We start from the raw sequence: 25,442 nt of genomic DNA, 5'->3' as shown, positions 1-25,442 counted from the left end.
TTCGAATTTTGTAGAAATAAGTGAAAAACATAGAAATAATCAGATTGAAACCATAGAAATATTGAGACTCTTAAGTAAAAAAAGGTTTTTGACCATTTTCTGTTATTTATTTTGATACGAATCATACGATGTTATATATTTTTGAAATTAGGAAAAATTAAGCTTTCAGAAAATGGCACAAAAATCTAGTGTTCCCATTTGAAAAAACATAACTTTGGGTCATAGCTTCGTAATTAAAAACCTTTTTGAAAATACGAGCACGCTACTGGATTCTACATAAAAAAGTGCCTGTATAATGTTTCAATTTCAGAGCTCTATCATCAGTATTAGCGGAGATATAAATGTTTTTCGATATCGCCATTTTTCCAATTTTCGCTTATAACTCGAAAACAAAAGAAGGTGACCAAAAATGAATACTACCCTTGTTAGTTTCTCAGAAAAAGAGATCGAGAAGTGGGTATCAGATTTTGTCTATCTCCTCTGGTTCAAAAGTTGTAGTGCTAAAACATCGAAATTTGCCCACCCTGTACAGAAAATACCTTCTTGGAAATATCAGTTAATTGAAGTGAAATAATATTTCAAATGATTCTACTTTGACGCATTTTTGAATGAAGTATTGTTTTTCTTGTCAAGTGTCGGAAAATGAATACTATGTGAAACATATGGGTCATTAATTAATTATCAGGTTGATAAATCGATACGGTATATCCAAAGTCACTTGAAGGAAGCCTGAATATTTCGATTATACAAGAGTTACCAGAAATTCATTTGAGGAAAGGGTATTTAGTGCCTAACAGCACTTTCAAATAAACACTGGTATTGAACACTGGTCTGGTCTGGCAATCAGAATGTACCGATTTGGTTGTTTCTATTGGATAAAAAAATCCACGTTCCATCCGGGTGCCAATTTGATAACTTTCATTGGCTGCAGCTACGCACATCTGTCACTTCTTAATTATCTTTATTATGATTTGCATAGATTAGTGTGGCTCGTAGGGGGATTACTGAAATCAGCATTTTTACTCGGTTTTAGTTCGTTTTATTCAAAATTACTTGCAATATGCCTGAATACTCCTAATATACAATGGGTTGTCAAGTTCCCAGGAACTTCTTAGGGAGCAGAGAATTGATTGTCTTAAAAGTCCTTCTGAATAAATTCCAATATGCTAGTTGTTTATCTATCGAAATAGTGCATGTCTATTTGGTCACTTTCATTGCTCAAAATAGTACACCGACGTAGGATTCTACAGTAATCGAGAAAGTGAAGAGGTTTTCAATGATTTCGACGATGATGTTAAGTGAAATTCTCTTGCACTGGCACATTTTGAAGGAACTGAAGATGAATATTTTGCGATCAAAATAAAATTATTATTATTTTGTGAGAGATATGTAATTCATTTTTTCAATGAGTTTAGATGGAGCAGGAAAATTGATACGGTTACTAATAAACATTGTTAACTTTTGAAAATATATCATCAAGATATCACAATGAATTATTAGCGACGAGTAGGAGTAGCGACGAATGATAACCTAACGATATTTGTCCGATGAAATGAATTGAACTACTGTAAGATTTTTTCAAATATTTATTTTTCATTGAATTGACTGCCGTCCAGGAAAAATAAATATATTAAAGAAAAAACAAAATTATTGAAAATTTTTCATTGACATAATTTGAATTCCATTTAATCTCCTAAGTTCAATATTTTAGAACGGAATAGCCTGCTTTATTAGTTTTGTGGGCTGATGGAAGAATGAAGCCGAAAAAAAGGTCCTGTCTTTTCGATTTGTTCGAATTTCGATTCAAATCTCTGGAGATTGACTGAACATAAATGATATGATTCTTCTAAGGCTGTGAAAGGAGCTCTTGCAGTGATAATTTTTCTCATAACTCATAGAAATTCATATTATATATTTGGTAGGATAACATGAATGCCATTGCCATTTTGAGACCACTATCCAAACATTCCATATTAGCACTATTTTTTTTCCTGAGTATTCTCCATAGAGGTGGGCCCTGTAAAGAAAAGTTAATGAAAAACATGAATTTATTTCAGTTTTCCTTAATTTGAGTCTTCAAAATTCTTGAACCAGACTCATAACAAAACAGTGCAGTGGGGGACAACCATAAACTAAATTTTTTTTACTAATAAAATAGCACATTCAACTTCATCAACTATAATTAGCGAAAATGAACGGATTAGTTATTCACAACTACATAAATTGTACCATAAATATTTGAATCAATAAAGATTAAAAATGAATACATTTCTTCTTTTTTTAAAAATTTGTGGTTCCCAGGTAGATTTAATGAAAAATATCATTCATTCTTCTTCTTCAGGTGCCGTCTTCGTTCCGAAGTTTGGCTGATCAAAGCTATGCATATTTCTGATACTGCAGATATAGATCTGCAAAATGATATAATTGCAACAACTGCCAACTCTTCAGACAGTTGGCAGTTGTTGCAAATATTATATTCCCTTACGTTCTTCAATCATTCTTCGTTCATTACACATCTATAATAGTTATTTATAATACAAGTGCAGAAGGCATTGATATTCTTCCACGAGTTCAAAATTCAAAAACGAGCCACGAAGTGACGAGTTTTTGAATGAACGAGTGGTAGAATTAGCCTTCTGTACGAGTATTATACATTATTTTCTCTAATTCATTGCATTTTCATTGAAATTAATGAAATATTTCCATAAATATAATTTAGTGATTTTTGCATTGAAAAATGTTGGTTGGCAGAACTGATTTCTTTAAGGCAATTTGATGAATTGACAGATAAAGCCGTAGCGGAAAGTTCGGAGTAACAACATAGAATAATAAAATATAACCATGAAAACTGTGCGTTTCTGATATATTCTCGCACGATTTTGTTCTACAAGATGTCGAAGAATGAACGGAATAACCACAGAATTAGAGAAATACCTTTTCCATGCTTCTATGACTTCCTGTGGGAGTCACAGCCGAACTTGTTGCGTATATTAAGCCAATTGAAAAGTCTCAGGTCTGATTCACAGATGGCGGTGCTAGTATCAAATCCATATGATTTTTAGTTAGTTTCAACCTTCAAACGATACGTGTCGAAATTTGACAGCAGTCCGACAATTTGTTCATGAAATATTGCGTTCTGCATTGTGAGTATAGCTACTTTTGTTATTTGAAAAAAGATGGAAAAAAACGAATTTTGTGTGCTGATAAAATATTGCTTTTAGAAGGGAAAAAATACAGTTGAAGCAAAATCTTGGCCTGATGAAGAGTTTCCGGGGTCAGCACCAGGAAAATCAACCAATTGATTGGTATGCTAAGTTTAAAGGTGGTGAAATGAGGTTCGAAGACAGCGAACGCAATGGACGCCCAAAAGAGGCTGTCACCGACGAAAAAATCAAAAAAGTTAACAAAATAATTTTGAATGACCGTAAAGTGAAGTTAATCGAAATAGCAGACATTGTGAAGATATTATCTGAACGTGTACATCATATCATTCACGAATATTTGTACATGAGAAAGCTGTGTGCAAAATGGGTGCCGCGCGAGCTCACAATCGATCAAAAGCAACAACTTGTTAATGATTCTGAGCAGTGTTTGAAGCTGTTTAAGTGCAATAAACCTGAATTTTCGCGTCGATATGTGACAATAGATGAAACATGGCTCCATCATTTCACTCCGGAGTCCTAACGATAGTCAGCACACGATGAACCGAATTCGAAGCGAGGAAAAATACAACAGTCAGCTGGCAAGGCTATGGAATCAGTATTCTTAGATGGGCAGAGTATAATATTCATTGATTACTTCCAAAAGGGCCAGACCATCAACAGCGATTTTTAAATAGCGTTATTGGATCGTTTAAAGGATGAAATCGTTAAAAAACGAATTGCTTCTGCATCCACCGTATTCGCCAGATCTGGCCTCCAGCGACTTTTTCCTTTTCTCAGACCTCAAGAAAAAAAGCCTGCTGGAAAGAAATTTAGTGACAATGAAAAAGTAATCGCCGAAACTGAGGCCTATTTTGAAGCGAAAGACAAATCTTACTACAAAAATGGTATCGAAAAGTTGGAAGATCGCTATAATCGCTATATCGCCCTGTTGTTGAATAATGAAATCGAATTTTGCCAAAAAAATGTGTTTTACCATGGTAGACCGGAGACATTTCAATTGGCCTGTTATGCACATGGAAAAAGAATATTTTCTCGACTACTAAAGTGGCAATGGAATATAGCAACAAAACCGTTTTTCCCAGGTCGAAAAAGCTCTGAAATCTCTGACAAGGGCCAATCTTTTCAAGATCTTATAGGAAATCTAACCCTGATGTTTTTTTTTCAGTAAATGTTAAAGCTAATTCGCTTGGGTGTCTCACCCTTGGGGCCCACCTAGAGGGAAAGATATTCACCGTACGTGAGCACGAAAATAGTTCTTTATAATACAAGTGCAGAAGGTATAGATATTCTTCCATGAGTTCAAAATTCAAAAACGAGCCACGAAGTGGCGAGTTTTTGAATGAACGAGTGGTAGAATGAGCCTTCTGTACGAGTATTATACGTTATTTTCTCCAATTCATTGCATTCTTATTGAAATTAATGAAATATTTCCATAAATATCATTTAGTGATATTTGCATTGAAAAATGTTGTTGTTTGGCAGAACTGATTTCTTTAAGACAAATTGATGAATTGACAGATAAAGCCGTGGCGAAAAGTTCAGAGTACCAACATATAATAATAAAATATAATCATGAAAACTGTGCGTTTCTGATATATTCTCGCACGATTTTGTTCTACAAGATGTGGAAGAATGAACGGAATAACCACAGAATTAGAGAAAAGAAATTTCTCGCCCAAAATGTAAATAACTCATTACTAATTTGTATGACGCACATCTAGGCTCCATTGAAAAAACATGCTGAATATAATTTTTACAGGAAGAGACCATCATATCAGTCTGTTCATGAAAAGTAAATCGCAACTCACGTATCTCCTCTTAGCTGGCGTTGCTTCAACACAACACGTATGAATTAATAAGAGCACAACTATAATTGATATTGATATACAAGTGATTTTTCGCAACATTTTCTGCTATAATCTGTTCAGAATGCACTTGGAAATGTGAGAACGGTTTTAGTTATCTTATTGAAATCGTAGTTGTGGCGGGATTATCGTACCTCGTTATCATATCGTTCAAATAATGTACGAAATTCCCCAACAACTCTGCGTCGGTTTGTTGGTCGGTTTGATACCACCATGTATATGCACCTACCAGAACTAACTCTTTATATTTGGATTGCTTAAACTTATTTGCAAATGAGCAAAGAAAATGCAAAAAGCACCACTGACTTGGCATCAGAAGCTTTTAGGCGCTCGTAAATAACAAATATTCATTTTGATTTTTCTTTTCTTAGCCTTTTTCCTATTGAACGTTGTGTATTAATTTTTTTTCCACTTTATCTTCTGACTCATACTTGAGATGTTTCCAAGTATATTTGATGTTACTATCATCCTGAAATTCAGTATGAATACTTCAATGTCTATTCAAGATTCGCAAAATAAATCAACACAGCCTATCAACAAAAAAAAACCTTGCCTAGGCTTTACATTCTTATTTCACCACTACTTAAAAAAATAAATTCGGTTCGATATGTTGTCACGGAAATATTAAAATTTATCTTTCGATATTCTGCCTGAATTTACTATGGTTCTGGTGACGCCATCGAATTGCCATCAGCTAGAATTATTTATTTTAAATTTACACGTGAAATCTCAATCGAATCTGCAGTAACTCTGAAATATTGAAATATATCCTTCTTTTTTTCTGGTTTTGATAATGTATAATGCGATTATCATAAAATTTTTCACGTAGATAACTTGAATTAATTTTTTTTCGCAGTACCAAATTTTATCATTTTTTGTAGCCTCAATGTAGGTTCACGCAGTTAGTGAACTAACAATTTGTTAGTTTTGATGTAAACTAAATTTACACTACATATAATTATTTCTATATTATTTAATGGGTAAACTGTCGATATCTAAAATATATCTTGCTCCTCAAGATTTTTAAACGGGTTCAGTGCGAGCTTATTATATTCGGCTCCTATATTTTGATTAGGTCGATTTTTCGAATTCTTTTATGGATCTTCACAAAACGAAGGAGAAAAAAATTAAATTTCTTCATTCAAATATAATGATGATAACAATTATAAAAAGGATATTTCTCAATTTTTGAGATAATTGCCGAATTGTGGCAGATAAGAAAACCACATTTCATAATTGGAGGTAAATAAAAGTATTCTCCGTTATTTCTATCATTTTCAAACTTATCACCATGAAGTACACAATTTTTTTCTTCGTTGCAATCATTTTTTCGATTCTTCATCTTGAATTAGTTTCAGCATTAGAAGACGAAAGGGTGAGTACTAATTTTTAGAAAACAAAAATGATGAACACTATTTTTTTTTTTGATATTATTGAAATCCAAAAAAAATTGAGTGCTTGTTTTTGGGGTGCATCCTCCGGAAGCACTGGTCACAGAAGAAAATCATTAACTTGCTTTTCAGCCTAAAACTTAAAAAGTTCTGTAGACCGACATTCAGGAAAATCCTAATATTGACTAAATTATTTTAATTATATCTTTTTATGTGTTTTACATATAATTTGGACTTATTCTTATGTTGACATGTCTCATACATTATACTATGTCTTAAGAGGTTAATGAAGACGATTCATTGATTCAACATATTGCAGGTATGTATATCATTTTGCGATTCTGGCCGTCCGTTCGGCCGTAAATACCGATTAACTTCAAATTGTCGAGCGAGGATAATCAGTGATATAATGATACTACAGAAGGAAATATTAAGGCTTACGCTCAGGAATAAAACAACTCAATCATGTAGAGGAAAATTCAAGCATGATCGAAGTTTAACAGTACTTACCAGCCATTCTTAAAATTAGAGAGCACTTTAGGTATCTGTTCCCAACCCAGAATCCATAATACTAGACCATCTGAGATATTTTACGCAAAACATCATCTTGCACTTACAGAATAATGAATTGCCAAATGAAATGAAAAATTGTGATAAATATAGGCATTTTAGAAAATTATTGATATCTTGCATTAAGGAGCATTATGATTAAATTATTGTTAAAGTATAACTGTTGTTTCATCGTTTGTAAAAAGTATATTTTGCTAAAAGGGGGTTATTATTATTAAAAAAGTGCTAAATATTGTAGTATCAGATACTTCAAGAAATTACCGTTAACACTCAGGAGAGAACTGAATTTCAGGATTCAAAAAGAATTTATTTTCACTTCTAGTGTGATTCGAACCAAATTCAATTGAAGAATTTATGAAGTGAGTTTGTTACTTTTTTGACGATATTTCGTTTAATCCTGTAAATTGAACTTCAATATGTTAACATTGTAATCAAAAAGACGTGAAAACACCGAACCAATGAATTAAATTGTTTCAGGTTTCAAACGAGAAGAGGGAGGTAGTACGACTAGAGCCTAGCAAGATTTCACATGCTATTGCTAAGAGAAGTCCTCATTTCTGTCGTAGAAGAAAATGGAGGAGAAGAAAGATAACCACTACTCGAAAACCAGAGAGTTCAACGACACCAATACCAATAGATCCAAGAATAACCATTGATCCACGGGTTCCACCTGAAATTATCTACTGAATAGTAATTTTATTTTCAGAATGGTTCCTTTTTTTGAAAATGTAGTAGCCCAAAATTGTTCAAATCTGTAAAATAAATCTAATGAAAAAATGTGAAATGATGCATAATTATTATTCAAGAATATAAGGTAAAATAATATAAGTATACGAGTGCCATCTTCAATTTTCCTTGTGTTCGAAAGTTCATAAGAGTATTTCTGATTGCCATTTCGAAAGATGTATAATAAGTTGGTAATTGGAATTTGAATTATGTTTTATTTCACGGAAAGTATTTTGTTATTTTTAATTTGTAGGTATTCAATATTTCGGTGTTTTGGATTATTAGATTCCAGTAATGCAATATAATTATCCACTGAATACTTGTAATGTTTCCAAGACAGCTCAATTATCAGTTTTGTCGGTTAGTATATCTGATGTTACTACCATCCTGAAATTTGGCATGAACATTCTAATGTCTAACATTTACAAAATGAATTTTAATCAAGGTGGTTCTGCTACCGTACCTAATATTTATAGGTACGGTATTATCCATAGACATACTCTAATAGTAATAATATGAATTTTTTGAAGAAGCCGATCAAAAAAAACCTTGCACCAGGCTTTTCTTCTAATTCTTATTTCACCCCACTTGAAAAAAATTCTATTTGGTTCGATATGTTATCACAGAAATATTAAGTATTATTTTTCGATATTCTGCTTGAATTTTTAATGGTTCTGGTGACGCCATCAACATGCCATTAGCTTGAATTTGTTATTTTATTTTTACCCGTGAAATCTCATTCTATCGAATCTGCCGTAACTCTGAAATATTTCTTTCTTGCTTTTTTTCTGGTTTTGATAATGTGTATTCGGATCATCATAGAATTTCTGATGAAATTTTAAATCATATTTTTAGGTTAATCACAGTGCCAAACCATTTTTTGTTGCCTTCACTGTATGCAGGTTCACGTAATTCCTGATTTAACAATTTGCCAAGTTCGAGCAAAACTGAATATGTACCTATTTCTACGGATCGTTATTACTGTATATTTTTAACGGTTAAAATTTCAATATTATTGGAAGATCGAAATTGAGTACATATATCAAAAATACCTTTATTATATTTAGAATATATATTCGAACATTATGTTTGCTCCTCAAGATTACCAGACGATCTCAGTTTCCTTTTGTTTTCTATATTCAAAATAGGTGAAAATAGAAAAGAATTAAATTCTTTCATTTGAATGATAATGATAACAATTAAAAGAGGATATTTCTCAATTTTTGAGATGATTGTTGAAACAGTGATCCAGATAAGAAAACCACATTTCATCATTAGAGGTGAATAAAAGTATTCCCCGTTATTTCTCTCATTTTCAAACTTACTTATCACCATGAAGTACGCAATTTTTTTCTTCGTTGCGATCATTTTTTCGATTCTTCATCTTGAATTAGTTTCAGCACAAGAAGATGAAAGGGTGAGTACTAATTTTTAGAATGAACGAAATGAGCCTAAAGAAAACATAAATAATGAACATTATTCTTTAGTTTATGACATTATTGAATTCCAAAAATAAATGAGTGCTTGTTTGTGGAGTGCATCCTCTGGAAGTGGTCATGTTTTTTTCGTACCGAAGAAAATCAGTTACATTAACATTAAACCTCGTGCAAAATTTCATGTTGATTGCTTCATCAGAACCATAGTTTGAAGCAGAAAATGAAAGAACAAAACACATATTTCAGTGACAACAGATGCGACCATGTCGAATTTTGAGTGTGAATGTCTAATAGCAATGCATGATAAAAAAAATTTTCTTCTCAGTACTTTAAGGTGTATCGTTACTACGGATGCCGTTTCGAAAATTTTTTACTGAACAAATCAAACTTATTTTCCAGTGTACCTAATGGGATCACCTTTTCTTGGAACATCCTGTATACCTATATTCAATTTGGTATATACATACACAGGCGTAACTGGCATTCGTATGAAAGAGCATTTGAATACTTTTCAGTGTTTTTCTTCAATTTTTTTCAATTGCTTATACGATATGTTTGAAGCCAAATAATATTTTGGTATGAATATCGGAATTTGAACAGACATTCATCGCAGTCAGTTAACATCTCGAGTATCATTTTCCGAATCTCTTTTCTGAAATAAAATAAATGAATGCAGTGATAATGAAAAGTTTTTCACCGCGAGTCTCATCGGATAAGCTTACAATTCTGAGGAATTCAGAGCAATGAATTTAATTGTTTTAGGTTTCAAACGGAAAGAGAGAGGTAGTACGACTAGAGTCGAGCAAGATTTTACATGCTCTGTCTAAGACAAGTCCTTATAACTGTCGTAGGAGAAAATGTAGGAGAAGAAAATCTTCCACTCCAAAACAAAAGAATTGTGGGCGTACCACAATACCAACACCAATACCAATAGATCCAAGAATTACTATTGGTCTTCCTATTCCCCCTGAATTATCTGCTAACATACCTAAATGAATACAAATGATGAATGTTTTTTTCTGCATTAATGGTTTCAAACTAAATAATAATTTTTTGTTCAGAATGGTCCCTTCTTACAATAATATAGTAGCCCTGTATTAAATTGTTCAAAGCTATCTAGGTAATGAATAAAATTTGAAATAATAGGTAATTGATTTTAATGAAGTAATGGCTCTTTAACTGAATGAACTTACCCAAAGAATATGACGGTGAAAAAATTTATCTCGATTTCAAGAAAATAAGGTGAATTGATATATGTATACTATCTTACATTTTCCTTGCATATGATCCAAAGTTCATGACAGTATTTCTCATTGAAATTTCAAATTCATCTTATCATAAAACATTATTTATTATTTATAAACTAAACAGCCCAAAATATCAAGATTTAACCCAAATCACCAAGACGAATGGTGTCTGAGAGAAGGTTTTATTTCAAAATTAATAAATTATTCGTGCCACTTACACTAAAATAATTGTTATATTCAGAAGAATATACACGTATTCATATTTTGTGATCAAGAAACCATAGTTGAAATATTTCCAATTACTTATAATACACCCTGTACACAATAGATAAACATTGTTTGTTGTTACAGTACAGTAATGAAGCAATACAAATTGTTATATGTTTGGGGGCTATTAATTTGATAAGTAAACGTAAACCACGGTGTGAAATTTCCTGGAAAATTGTACACTTATCTGTTTAATAAGGTTATCTTATCCCACAGGATGTGAGGGATAAATTATACTTTAATTTTTACATCACTTATTGTTGAGCTCACAAGAGAACCACAAGTATTTTATATAGTAATTATACAAGATGTTATCAGTTTTTTTTAAATTGACATTGATGATTTTGATATTATCCATTGTTGTGAGTGAGTGCTGGGGTCCTTCTTATGTTGCACAGAAAGAAACCAACTGGTTGGACAACTTACACCCTGCCAAAATTTTTAGAGCTTTGGAAAAACAGCTTGGGAAAGCTATTTCTGCTATAAAAGGAACATGAGAGCCAGTAGAGAATGGAGAAGTGTACATGAGAGAGAAAACTTTCAAGGAAATGAACCTATTTATATGTGATACACAGGCAAAATGGATCAGTGATATCTATGTATGAATTTTTTTTACAAATATGAAGTTATAGCTTTCACTGAATGAATAAATATTATTTCGTTTTGGAAGTATTATTTTTTAACTACTTGGTAAGAAAACTGGAAATGCTTACTTTTTCAAGCATCTGGAGTCGACTGAAAATATTGCATATTACCGTTTATTATTTGCAAAACGGTTTGAAGTTTATTATTTATATAACAAATTCATTTAGAAAACTTTTGATAGTAGGTATATCCAAAGAGTGATTATTGTTAGATATTATTTATTTCCGAGGAATATTTAAGAAACGAGTCAGGTTAGTGGCAAGGAAGTCACATTTAGAGGAAATAGAAGCCTATTGCGTGTAGAATATTCTGTTCTCTATGACTATTTTATCAGGTTGTTCAATTGAGGAATTCATTGGTGAATAATATGAATATTAACGGTAGTACAATATGAATTTTCGCGAGCTCATTTTCAACCAGTAAGAAAATAGTAATTTACGTAACAAGTCCGGAAAATAGGGTTTTTTTGGACGAATAGACAAAATTCCAGGACGAGCGTAAGCGAGTCCTGGAAGTCTGTGAGTTCAAAAAAACCATTTTCGGGCGTGTTGCGTACAATATTTTTTCGGCAACCATGTAAAATAACACTATCGCTGCTGCTTTCCATATTTTATTGCGATTGCGATAAAAAAACATGCAAATTTTTGACAACTAATTTCATATGAACTGTCAGCCGTTATCTCGGTTGTTATGGATTCTATGACTCTTTTCCGGCCTAGTCCGGGAAGTACGTACTTTCCGGACTAGGCCGGGAAATGCTATTTTCTCAGAGAAAAAGCGTCCGGAAAGTGATCACTTCCCGGACGGTTGCCGAAAAAAAAAATTTAATATTTTGTCAGATAAATAGTTCAGTACAAAATTTTCGAATAATGTTTGGGAGATGCCATTCATCAAAAATTACGTAAGTTTTCTTTACAACGAATTCTTCTGTTGAAATTACTGGAGTAGAAGGATTTACAATTCAATGTGAGTATGAATAAATGATTTCTAGAGAATGATTGACATAAAGAAAATATTTGAAGTTAAATAATGAAGGACATTATAAAAAAAATCTTTTTTATTTTGCGATTTTTTTTTACTGAATTTTATTCTGTTGGACGAATGAGAAATGAATAAGGACTCGAATATTATAGAGAAATAACTATACACAGTGTCCGTAAAGTATGGAACAAATTCATTTTTAGCTAAACAGACCATTTTAAGAAATAATCCTGAAACACGTGGATTTTTTACTTTAATTTACCGTATTTTAAAATAATAATCTAATATACAGGGTGAATTACTTTCGAGTAATGACGTAACCGTCATTTTCTTTAAATGGATACCCCCATTCTGTCTCAATTTTCCAATTACTCTAGCTGAGCTGATTTCAAAAATGTATCACCTGGTGGTTCCAATTGGTACAGAGTGGACAAAAATACAATAGTTTTATGTGTGCTTAAATTAACAATATTATCAAAAAAACTTATTGTCTAGCGGCAATTGGTTTTAATGTAACACCCTGTAGTTTGTTACATTTTTAGAGTAATAAAAATTAGCTGTTTCCAAACATGTTTGGTACTTGTGGTCTAACAGACAAAAATGAGCACACACAAAACTATTGTATTTTTGTCCACCCTGTACTAATTGGAATCAACATGTGATACATTTTTGGAATCAGCTCAACTAGAGTAATCGGAAAATTGAGATGAAATGGGGGTGTTCCATTCAAAAAAACTGACGGTGACGTTATTACTCGAAAGAAATTCACTTTGTATATTAGATTGTTATTTTAAAATACGGTGAATTGAAATAAAAAATCGACGTGTTTCAGGATTATTTCTTAAAATGGTCTGTTTAGCTAAAAATGAATTTGTTCAGTACTTTACGAACACAGTGTATATTTTAATTCTCGTTTTATAGCTTTACTATTTAATTGGATATATTAATTTTATGAATTCAAGATCAAAACTTATAGGGTAAGTGATTTAAGTGATTAAGTGATTAAGTGTCAGCAATGAGCAAGACAGTTCAGTATGAAGAAAAAACACGGAATTACAAAACAATGATAATTTTAATAATAAAAGGTCTTTTTTGACAATAAAAAATACTCGATTTACATATAATATGAAAATATAATATAATTTAATTTAATCAAAGGACAGAGTTCAGGTGGGTGTAAACCTTGGTGTGAACACACTGTTCTACCACTCAAACCCTGAAGAAAAAAATTGCAATTGAGTATTATTGTGCTGACTACTAACAAGAAATAAGTGATGAAAAACAAAGTAATTATTTTAATTACATTTATTATTATTTAATATCAAGGTAATGGACTTCACCATCCAAATTGTTCAACCACTAATGGCAAGGATCATTTTTTCAAATCACGCGGAACCATGAAAATCTGATATCATCATCTAGATAGCGGGAGTCATTAGGACAGAATTCCACCTAAGTACGTGTCAAGAACACAACCTGCAATTAAAGGGGATACAAGAGTGTCGCCGGCACTCGACAATTGCCGGATCTCACACGCCACCTTTAAATTACCCCCAACTAAGTTTGTGGATGAAGGAAAACTTTACCCTCACTTCCGATAATTGTTTTTCATTCTCTAATTATTTTCGGAAAGGAACAATTAGAAGGAGAAATAGGGGATTTGTGTCCCGAATTATGATTGCGTAGGATCATCATTTTGTACATAAAGTTGTGAACTTTCCCGTGAGTAATTTGTACTTCTTATAAAACAACTGACTTCTATTAAAACAAAGACAACGAAGAATATGACGACACTGCAAATACGTCAGATGAAAATGTTCAAGAACTAATGAACTCAGGCAATAATGAAATAAACCAGCATCTCTCTTATGAAGGAGAAAGATTTATAAAATTTTAAAAATTACATGAAGCAATTGGCTCATGATTGAACGAGGCTGTGCTTTTTCTATTTTTGTTCGAAATTCTTCTTGAATTTTCTTTGGTCTTGATGATGCTATTAACACGAAGGAAAAAAAAATTTCTTTTGATATCAGGAATTATCGATTGAAATGAAGGGGGTTTTTTCTAGAGCTATAGAACTTTAAATTGCAATAAAACAACGATGGATTATTCGATTGACATGAATTTTATTTATCCGCGAGATAATCTTGTGGCATTACATTTTAAATATGATTTCTGGCATATGACCGCCACGGCTGGCTCGGATGTAGTCCAATCTGGACGTCAAATTTTCGATGACTTTTTCCAACATTTGTGGTCGTATATCGGCAATAACACGGCGAATGTTGTCTTCCAAATGGTCAAGGGTTTGTGGCTTATCCGCATAGACCAATGACTTTACATAGCCCCACAGAAAGTAGTCTAGCGGTGTTAAATCACAAGATCTTGGAGGCCAATTCACAGGTCCGAAACGTGAAATTAGGCGGTCACCAAACGTGTCTTTCAATAAATCGATTGTGGCACGAGCTGTGTGACATGTTGCGCCGTCTTGTTGGAATCACAGCTCCTGGACATCATAGTTGTTCAATTCAGGAATGAAAAAGTTAGTAATCATGGCTCTATACCGATAACCATTGACTGTAACGTTCTGGCCATCATCGTTTTTGAAGAAGTACGGACCAATGATTCCACCAGCCCATAAAGCGCACCAAACAGTCAGTTTTTCTGTAACGGTGTTTCGGCATACACTTGAGGATTAGCTTCACTCCAAATGCGGCAGTTTTGTTTGTTGACGTAGCCATTCAACCAGAAGTGCGCTTCATCGCTAAACAAAATAAAATGGACGTAGTGCGTGATACGTATTCCGCACAGAACCATTATTTTCGAAATGAAATTGCACTATTTGCAAGCGTTGTTCAGGCATGAGTCTATTCATGATGAATTGCCAAACCAAGCTGAGAATAAATCAATTGACAGCTGTTGAATCGGTCGCCATCTTGAACAGTAATGCCAACTTAAAGTTATATACCTCGAAAAAAAAACACCCTATATATGTACCTACAAGTCAAAGACTCACCAAGTATAGGCAATTTCAACAATGTCATTTCTCAAATCTGATCGGAAATATTTTGTATTTCTCTTCCAATATTCTAAACATGGTGATTGAATCTTGAAAGCATCATTCAATTTCTTAACTCAGTCGATTCTGTGGTCTCGGAAATATTGTTTTTTTTTTTAGATATTCTTCTGGAATTTTTTATCAAATAATAAATTAAGCACAAGGTTTAAAATTGTCAGCCTACATTCGAATGAAGAATTCAATCGATCGAACTTACAGTTTTCTAACCAACATCAGGAAAACAAAATTATCGATTTGACTAACTAAGAAGCGCTACAGAAAATAATAATTTTATTCTGCTCACATTTAAAAGAGGCATAGAGCTCTTATTGCCGCAAATGAATATGCCGAGTTATACCAAATAAAATCAGCTAAAAGGATTATGGGTAATCCATAAAATTATGATTTTTCAATTATCGCTAAAAAAAAGCAAGTTGGTATACATGCTAAAAAAGGAAAAAACATCTTATTTTATTTGAAAAACAGAATGCGAATGTTCGAGGATTTAACTCTGGGTCACCCTGTATACTTTGAAAACAATTCTCTTTATTTGAAATCGGTTCCGTCATTTTCTGAGTCAGAGAGCTGTCGGAAACTTCAACTGGATAGAGGCAGAAAGGCCAAAGGGATCTTCCGGAGAAAATACAAAGGCGGAAATCCATTTGATATTAGTCATAGACATCATGTGACATCTTTTATTGTTCCTGTCATCTCTCGGAAAGAGCACTCTCTTCGTAGATGCATTCCAAGGATGATATTAATGTCTTTCATATAAAAACTTAGGGACTCCATTCATATATTAGACTGAGTATTAGAAAAGGTATTATACTGGATATGACATGACGACGGCAGTAAAGGATGAAAATATCTGCACGAGATTTCATTTGAGGTTATTTTCTTTCTGGGAATATCCCGTCTAGATCGTCATTACTCGGTTATGTCGGAAATATTAGACATGAAAATTTTCATTAAAAAATATTGGCTTCAACTTGCGAGTGGTTCTTTCTTCTTTTGCGGGCGTGAGTTGATGTCTGAGAATTCGGGATGAACACTCTGGAAAATTTGTATTAATGTAATTTTCAGCCGAAGAAGTTTTCAATATCACTAGAGGCAATAAAGTTTTATTATAAGTATTTCATTGATTAAGGTAACTATGGACGTAAGGAATAGAGAAAATGATTATGGAATGAGTTTCATTTTTGATAGTGAAGCATTTTAGGCTTTTAGGAATGCAAAGTCACATTATGAGCCCGTTCACATGACAAGCGCTCAACGCGCGTTTTGACAACGCGCGTTTACAAGTACATGAATTTTTTTCGAAGCGTACACATGCCAACGAGCGTTTTCATGGAGCGCGCGTAGAGCGCTGTTCTAGCGCTTGACCGTAGTAAGCGCGCGTTGGCTCGCGCTTTGAGATCATAGGTTTCTAATGTAACCGTTCAGATGAGCGCGCTGGCACGAGTTGATAGATGCCACAGACGTATTTGCGTATTTTCTGATCCATTCGGTCAGAAATATTTCAAAATGGAATTATGCATATATGAAATTGAAAATTGTTCTGCAATATGCGACATGACATGTAGTGTATATTCAGATAAAAACTCAAGGAGACGGGCTTGTGAAGAACTCGTCATCATATCCTGTGAAGGAGATGCTAATGAAGAAAAAGTTTATTATGTGACCACATAAAAATGATAATAGCTCTTCATTTAGAAATCATGAGATACACGTAGAACAAATACAAATGAAGAAAAATAGTATCAAAACAACATTCACCTACCACTTAACAGCAGAAACCTTCCATACTATATGGTTCTAATTATAATTATTCAACAATAAATTGAATATATTTTTCTTAAATGGTTTATAATTATTTATTTCTTTGATTTAATTAAGCAGTCTTTTGAAGAACTTTAAACAACTGTATTCTACCTGCTGTATCCGTTGGAGGAAATATGGATTTTCTATAGACATCGGGATATGTTAGCAACGTTTCATTCAAATTATCATCTGTCTAATTTGAAAAATTCATATCTCCGGAAGTACGCGTCGGAGCATAACCATATATTGCATGAAGATTACTATTAGCGATGTTATAAACTGTGGAAAAATTATTGAATTCCCTTGGAATCCAGAGGTAGTTTTTTCAACCCTTAAACTTCGAAAATTCGCATCTCCGGAAGTTCGCGTCGGAGCATAACCATATTTGGAATGTAGATTACTTTTAGCGATGTGAATTATCTGTACAAATATCATTGACTTCCCTAGGGATCAAGGGGTTTTTTCAACCACCTTTTAGGTATTAATTTTAGTTAGTTGAACACTACGATACAGAGAAAGTCGACGAAGTTGCCAACGGATGCTGGAATTTCTCTGTCTTGAAAGACATGCTATGTTTCTAGTTACCTAGAAAAAGTTACTTCAGTTCTATTTTCATAAAATGAGTGTTTTTTTACTGAAATACATGTTTTCAATTGTTTGTCAAATATGGCTCAGTAAAAAGCCAGTTCTCAGTTTTAATTGATGAATAATAGAAACCATTCGATCAATAATTACCTATCAAAACTCAAAAAAAGTTCAATTTTCACCTAAATCTGATACTGAATCAAGATTCAAACCAAAATGTAGAATTCAAACTGAATACGGGCCGTTGCGGCAACGCGCGTTCAGCGCTTGGCAAGCGCGTACCATGTGAACGGTATCCAATTATCCAGCGCTCATTCAACGCCCGTTGAGCGCTTATCATGTGAACGTGCTCGTATAGAAAAATCAAGCAGAATATTCAGAAAAAAATGAGAACAATAAAAAACAGAAAAAAGATGAGGAAAACACGGCCATAAAGTTAGGAGCATTTGAGTGCGTTTATTCATGAGCCAATTGCATCCTCAGAGATCATAGAAAAGTATATAGGTTTATCCAAGGGTGCAATTGGCACATGAATGAAGGTTGCACTCAAAAGCTTCTGACTCATTTTTTAAATCTATGGTGGCTTTGAAAATAAAGAAAACACTAAATTCTCATTTTAATTTGAAACAAAAAATACATTAAAACCTGTTGAACTTACAATATGTGGTGTCAAATTTATTTCAAGCTGACTTCACGATATGCACCTACCTTGTAGGGCAACCTCTTACTTACCCATATTTACATTACTTAAATGTGTTAAATAATGTAACATTTGCATCACAAACGTCCCCAATATTAAAGGGTTTAATACAACAAAGGAATATTTAAATGAGAAGTCAACATTATTTCTACAGGAATCTGCATAATAAGGCACATATGCGGATGGGATAATATCAATTTGCATCTGAAGTGTGTACATTTCTATACCGGATCTGATAACTTTGAAGGAAGGGATATGAAGAAGACATTTTCCGAATGTACCTTGATAATGTTTGTTAATTGCACCCTTGTTCTCCGCAAATTGGTCTCTACAAAGGCAGATGGTCATATTAACATAAGAAACCTACTGTAATTTCGCCAGAGATGTTACGTTCGTGTAGTGTTATCTTAATTAGAAGATTATCGTTATCATTGAATGGATTCAAGAACCTGTAGTTGAAGAAATCAAATGGTATATTCTACCAGTTTGAGATCTTGAGAATTTTTAGTAGAAACTGCAGGTATATGTTATTTTTTTATGAAGTAAAAATGATATAGTTAGATCCATTGATATATACTGGCGAGCAGGTTTCACACTCCTTTTTTCAATAGACTCCCAGGTTCAATTCGATTCTATAATATTTTGTTCTTTATCTATCTTTCATAAGAAAATCAACTGAATATGCGCAAAATGTGTTCATATGGACTGAAAAAATTGATAAAGGAAACTATCTTCGAAAAATTCATCGTTTGTCAGTTGCGTTCAACATTGGCCATTGAAAAGTTTTTCTCAGCTCTCTGAAAAGAAGAATTTCATAAAATAAGTTCACCAATTGTGCGAGAATAGTGGCACTGATTGAAAATTGGTTGAGCCAGAGATCAGGAGGCAGGCAAGCTGACCAGAAGACCTAGATCTGGATGACATAATCATGGTTTCCACAAGTCTTCTAAATCACCATCTTACTGTTGTTGAAGATATATGTATGGAGGTACATCAGGTAGACGTAAGTGGAAGGACCGTGATAAGACCTCTCTCAGAGTCGAATTTACGACCATACAGACCTGCGATAGGTCCAGAACTTCTCAGAGAGCATCGAATGGCGTTTCTTCAATTTGCACGAGATCACATAAACTGGCTGAAAGACCTCAGTTACTTTTTTCAGATAAATCCAGATTCAGCATCCGAGGAGCTGATGGTCGTAGACGTGTTTATAGACGTCCAGGAGAAGGATACGACGATGTCTCTATTGAGGAGCGAGTTCCATTTGATGGAGGATTTTTACGCATGACAATGGACACTCACATACTGCTCGAATAGTGACAGTGTACTCAAATGAGGTAGAAATTTCAAGGTTTAAATTGCCAGCACGAGGTCCTGATTTGAATCCCATCGTACATCTATGGGACCAACAGGGAAGGCGAGTCAGAAGTATGGTTCCATTTCTCAATAATTAACAGAATTAATACTTTTTTTCCAGGTATTAGTGGTGCTTGTTGAAAGCAGGAGTTATGCAACTTTATGTCTGAAGACTTGAAGGATACGAGAAATTGATAATGATTCATAATGCCGATTCGAAAACCAAAACGCCACATTCATTTGTCGTTTCAGAGTCCTTCTATTGTTCTTTTTCTTCTTCTACATCAATTTACATCCTGCGGGACAACATGTTCAGACTCTGCCCTTCTGTTTTGTGAATGGAAAATGCACCAAACAATATGTTGGAATGAACAAAATCTATAGTATTCCAAAACAAATGGCAGAATATCTGGGCTGAGCGAATCCCAAATAATACACAGGCCTTTGCTTTAGGTGTTCTACAGCTACAATTCTTGTAGCTATTGCTAGCTAGCTATTGCTATTGAAGAGAGCATTGAAGAGACGCGGTGGTTGGTGATCATCAGTATCCGAGATCTTTGTAGATGATTGTATGCAAAACATGACTGCCAACTCATCAAAAATTATATGTGTCATTTAATACTGCTACAATAAGAGAAAACAATGATATTATTTTTAAAAATACAAAAAATGAGACAACCAATTCGCCGTCTTCTCTTTTTCTGTTTCTCTGTTTTTAATGCAAAGTTAGAATTACTAAGTATCGTTTTTCTGTTTTTCTGTTTTTAATGCAAAGTTACAATTACTAAGTATCGCAATCAAAAGTATAATGAACTGAAGTAACTTATGACAATTGAATGATCTATGTAGCTATTCAATTGACTGAATCAAAACATTTTGTCGTAATGGAATCCTTAGTTTTTATGGAAATGAATGCGGTCGTAGAAAAAGTATACTACACAACTAGTATCACCACTTTGCGCTTTTCTAGTTGTGCGTCATTTGCTTCTTACAGCTCTTGTTATGTAACATACTATTATTAAGTTGGGCTCAAGTAAAAAAGTAACTGTATAAAACGCTAGATTCCTCACTCTTTGACAACTAGATATATGAAGCACAGGCCGCTAATTACAGGTTCCTGAAGATTCTTCAAATTCTAAATCAAAATCAAACTATAAAAACTGTTGATTAGTTCATTCAGCAGCATCAGTTTTTTTTCCGTCGGTTAGATAATACTGATATTTTCTGCTCCCTGTGTACTTACAATGGCCGTAATGAATATGATGTTATTTCCCGGAAATACTTAATGTCAAATAACGAAAGCTACTAGAACCTGGAGATAAATCCACGCTCCAACTCTCAGAAAAATGAACCAAATAATTGGTCATTAATTTTTTGTCCGCCATCTTCTCTCGGCCACTTCTGAGACTCACCTGCTCTTATGACTCGACAAGATTGACATATTGGATTGCTCTTCGAGAGTAAATCATTAAGGCTTTAAGAAAATGTTCCATCAGCGCCAAGAGTCCTCCAAGGACCGACAATCATCGTTATCCTCCATTGTTCCGTACCAGGCCCACTTGATTGAGCCGCACAAATGGGGAACAATAAGGGGCCAGTGGACACGTCATGTCACTCAGTTACTCAGCTTTTACTGCTGTAGAAATAAATGTTTCAGTGAATGCTGTCGCTTTCTATTATTTAAGCCATTTCTTCAGATCTATTTGCTTCTAGATGGATTCACTCGGATATGTGATGTGAGCTTGTGAAATGGATGCCCTAAACGTATAGTAGTATTGATAATGAAAAGAATAAGATTGAATATAATAGAAAACATGTTCATTTTATGCCACTACAATTAGAAAAAGAAGAATTGTAACAAAAAAAATCCAATTCACAATAAAAATCTCCTATATCATTCATAAGGTTCTCATAGAGTTATTGTTTTCGTATATTCAAATGCTTCTTTAATTTCTTCTCCTATTTATTTCTCTTCTGACAAGAAAAGGTGATTATTTTCCAAAAATCAAACGGGCTTTGATGGCTAGGTATAAACTGCATATCATTTGAGAATCTTAATCTCTTTGAATAAACCTTTACAAGATTCTCTTTACCTGAGTACAAAAATTACATTCGAAACATTTTAAAGGGTGACAAAGATGTAATAAATATGATTGATTCATAACAAAATGTCCATAGCTCATTGGAAGTTAGCAAAAGAGGGATAGTTTTCAATAGGTATTTGGACAGTACTCTAATGGTGTAGCATATCGATTTCAAATGCCCCAATATTGACCCTTGAGGAATCGCAGTATCAACATCAACGACAAAACAGGGGACATAGTGTTGCCAATCTACATGTCAAGTAAGAATATATCAGGTGTAGTGAATCTTATATATTTAATTTTGCGCATATTAATTCATGATTTAAGTGGTCAATAATATCACCGATCACGTTGCAAGATCTATTGCAGTACTATGACTAACTATATATATTATGACTAACTACTATAACTAAATTCCCATCCAGCCTGTGATAATAATTTGTTAATATTCCAATATTTCTCTATTTGAATACTCAGAACCTTTTCGAAGACTTTCGAATAACAACAAAAAATTACCTATACTATGTATAAATTAAAAACTTTTTTTTCCTTTTTTCCCTGGACAGTTGACACTAGGTATAATTTCGGTACAATGAGGTTTGCCTTTCTTATGCGAATATTTGCTCAAATTCGAGAAATTGTCCGTCGGTAAACGTGATAACTCTCGAAAAGAAAAACCTATAAACATTCAGGATAGGTTCGGATCTCGAATGCCGCAGTTTGTTAATGGTAAAACCGAGAGTAAAACCCGTGAATATGGTCGTTTGAAAATTTGTTTTCCTAATCGTTTAAGAACTTCAGAACCGAAAGAACTGAAATTTTGATGTAAAATAGATATTTCAATTTAAGTACTATAATGTTGTCGGAACCCGAGAAGAAAAAAAAAAGAAGAATATCGGGAAAAACCGATATTTCAGTGACAACAGATCCGACTGGGTTAAAAACATATATAAATTACAAGCTTCATGCAAAAATCATAAAACTGGCAAGAATAATATCGAGAATAATCGGGAATCGCTCAAATAAATATAAATAAATATAGTTCATTCAATATAATATACATTTATAACGATATAGTAAAATAGTGGATTTGCAAATATATCACAATCCGACAACGTAATCTAACCATTTAGGGGACATGCAAAAATTGCTTATACTTTCTCTACCTATGTTTAATACTCTATGGTTTACACCAATTGCAGGCATCTTCATAAATTTCTAGGTTACAGATAGCAATTCGACTCTGCGACGTTTCCTACGAGATATCCTATTCAACGAAATTTGAAAATATATTATACGACAGTTGAACTTCCATTGATCATATCCCACCAAAGCTCACCCTCATTAATAAAGCACGTGGAAAATGCGTTCCTCTCGTGTAGGAAAAACCACACTCACAACTCAGGGACCGCAGGTTCATTGTAGCCATTGCCGCTTTATTAAAATTACGCGTCCATGCTGTTCTCGAAGGAATTCAAAGCCATCCGGAGAGTTGGCCATCCTTTGTGCGTCCAGGCAGCAGCGAATAACATGTGACCCGCTCTTTCGACGTTTTAATATCGACAAGGATATCGTTCTAAATTAGACAGCCTTTTGAAATATCAACTTTCCGTATATGATTAATTTCAAGCAGAAGAGGGCGGTAAATTGGCAGGACAACCCTTTCTGATTAGCGATGTTCGTTATTTCCTGCTGGGACTTTGAAGTTGTCCATCTAGATGAATAGGGATATCGCGCTCTGACTGGAACGTACCTGCCTTTTCAACTCCGGAATTATTTTCCCCTCTAGGCGATACCTACGTCAAGCTGGATAATGGCATACTTGAAGCTCGCGTTGAGCTTTTCCGAAATTAACCCTATATGAGTCGGAAATTCCATACTTCTTTGAGGCATGAGGAGGTTTTGATTCGAAACGGGTTTTCATTTACGAAAGCTCTTGAATTCGAACAAAAACATATGACAATTTCACATAAAGTGCTTTCATGCAAATGCTAAATTAATAAATTTGAATTCTACACAATTTTGTGGTTTGATTATTGTCCGTTGTCAGCCAGATTTCCGCAGGATGGTACCACATGCCATACCACCATACTACCTTGACTTGTATTGTGAAGAATGGAGAAATAGTACTGAACGATTCTCCTAAGGAATTCGAGCATGTCAATTTACTCTTCATAACAAAAATTTGCTAGTTTCCCTTTCGAGCGCATAATCGTCAAAACGTCTGTATTTTGCTCATCAAATTCAATTATGTCTGCATAAACGATAACTTTTGGACAGAAGGTCATAGAAACTAGAAATTTCTATCTATCTATTATCTGACTAGGGTTCAATGAATATAACCGTTCGAAATGTTTCGTTCCTTCCAATTTCAAAACTGCAGATTTCATCGAGATAGAATATGGATTTGAATATTTGGAGACAATTTGAAGCCTCCCGCAAAACCAGAACTTATAAAGAACCAGAAATTTATAAAGGTTATCGAAAAAAAAATCAACCAATATTTTCTTAACAACAGAACTGAGGGAGCTGAGATTTTGGGTATTGATTTGCAATATTGATTTCAAGCTCAGTGCAAAATTCCCAGCTGATTACGTCATTAAAAGATATTGTAGATATCCAATACGAAGAACAGATCTAAATGAAATCCCATCAGTTGAAAAATGATAGAATGATGCGGTCATTTCTACAATTCCCTTTCTAACATCGATTTGAGGGATGGAGGGGTTTTCAAAATATCAGGTCTAGTTTATCTGAATTATGATTTGCAAAGACAACAAACAAGAAACCATAATTTTCGTTACAATAGATTCGACCTATGAGTACTTGAGGTTTTGATAGTAAATATCATATAACAATCTTGATTTTCATGAGAAATCTCGCGTTGTCACGTCATCAGAATGTTATGGAAAATAGGAAATAAATCACTTTTGTGCGCACGTAATAGTATATGGATATATGTGGTCTGCGCAATGGATCGAAAAAGCATTAAAAACTCCTGAAATCGCGTTAATGTCTTCGTAATTTTTATCGTTTCAAACAAATTACGAATTCCATATTACTGTGCATCCATATATCGAATTTTAGCGCTGTCACTAGTTCGAATGTTGGTGCACAATTCACACATTTCATGACAGCTACATTGTTGCATTCTATAGCTGCCAATTTACTGTTGAAAATCTGTAATTCAACTGCCATAAAATGAAATATAGGATTTCCATATTAATGCCGACTATTTAGGACCAACACCATACATGTTTCACTGTATGACAGAATTATCCAGCGCATGAAGAGTTTTTTCCACAAATTCTGAACTTTTGAATATTTACCGTCTAGAATATTCAGAATTAAAAAATTAATGTTATTATTGGAAACAACTCTTATAGAAATTCGGTCCAGCAAATTGCTCTAGCAAGAACTAATAATCAAGCAATTAAAACTGAAATAATATTATTGTTCATAGGATATTTTATCGCAAGCTATAACATTCTTGCATCTAAGAAAATAATATTGTAATAACTGCAGATTCAACCCTCATTATATTTA

General features: G+C 33.6%; 2 long non-coding RNA genes across 2 annotated transcripts; one reads left to right on the top strand and one right to left on the bottom strand.

The window, feature by feature from the left end:
* Positions 1–1,568: 1,568 nt before the first annotated feature.
* On the bottom strand, positions 1,569–5,239 carry LOC123676426. The gene is made up of 2 exons (XR_006746938.1): positions 4,973–5,239; positions 1,569–2,017 (listed from the first exon to the last, which is right to left on the bottom strand). It is a non-coding gene; the product is annotated as an uncharacterized LOC123676426 (long non-coding RNA).
* Positions 5,240–8,834: 3,595 nt separating this feature from the next.
* On the top strand, positions 8,835–11,198 carry LOC123674865. The gene is made up of 2 exons (XR_006746714.1): positions 8,835–9,133; positions 9,915–11,198. It is a non-coding gene; the product is annotated as an uncharacterized LOC123674865 (long non-coding RNA).
* Positions 11,199–25,442: the final 14,244 nt, after the last annotated feature.

This window comes from Harmonia axyridis, chromosome 3 (assembly GCF_914767665.1).
Source record: "Harmonia axyridis chromosome 3, icHarAxyr1.1, whole genome shotgun sequence".
NCBI lineage: Eukaryota > Metazoa > Arthropoda > Insecta > Coleoptera > Coccinellidae > Harmonia > Harmonia axyridis.
This window is presented reverse-complemented; position numbering and strand designations above follow the sequence as displayed.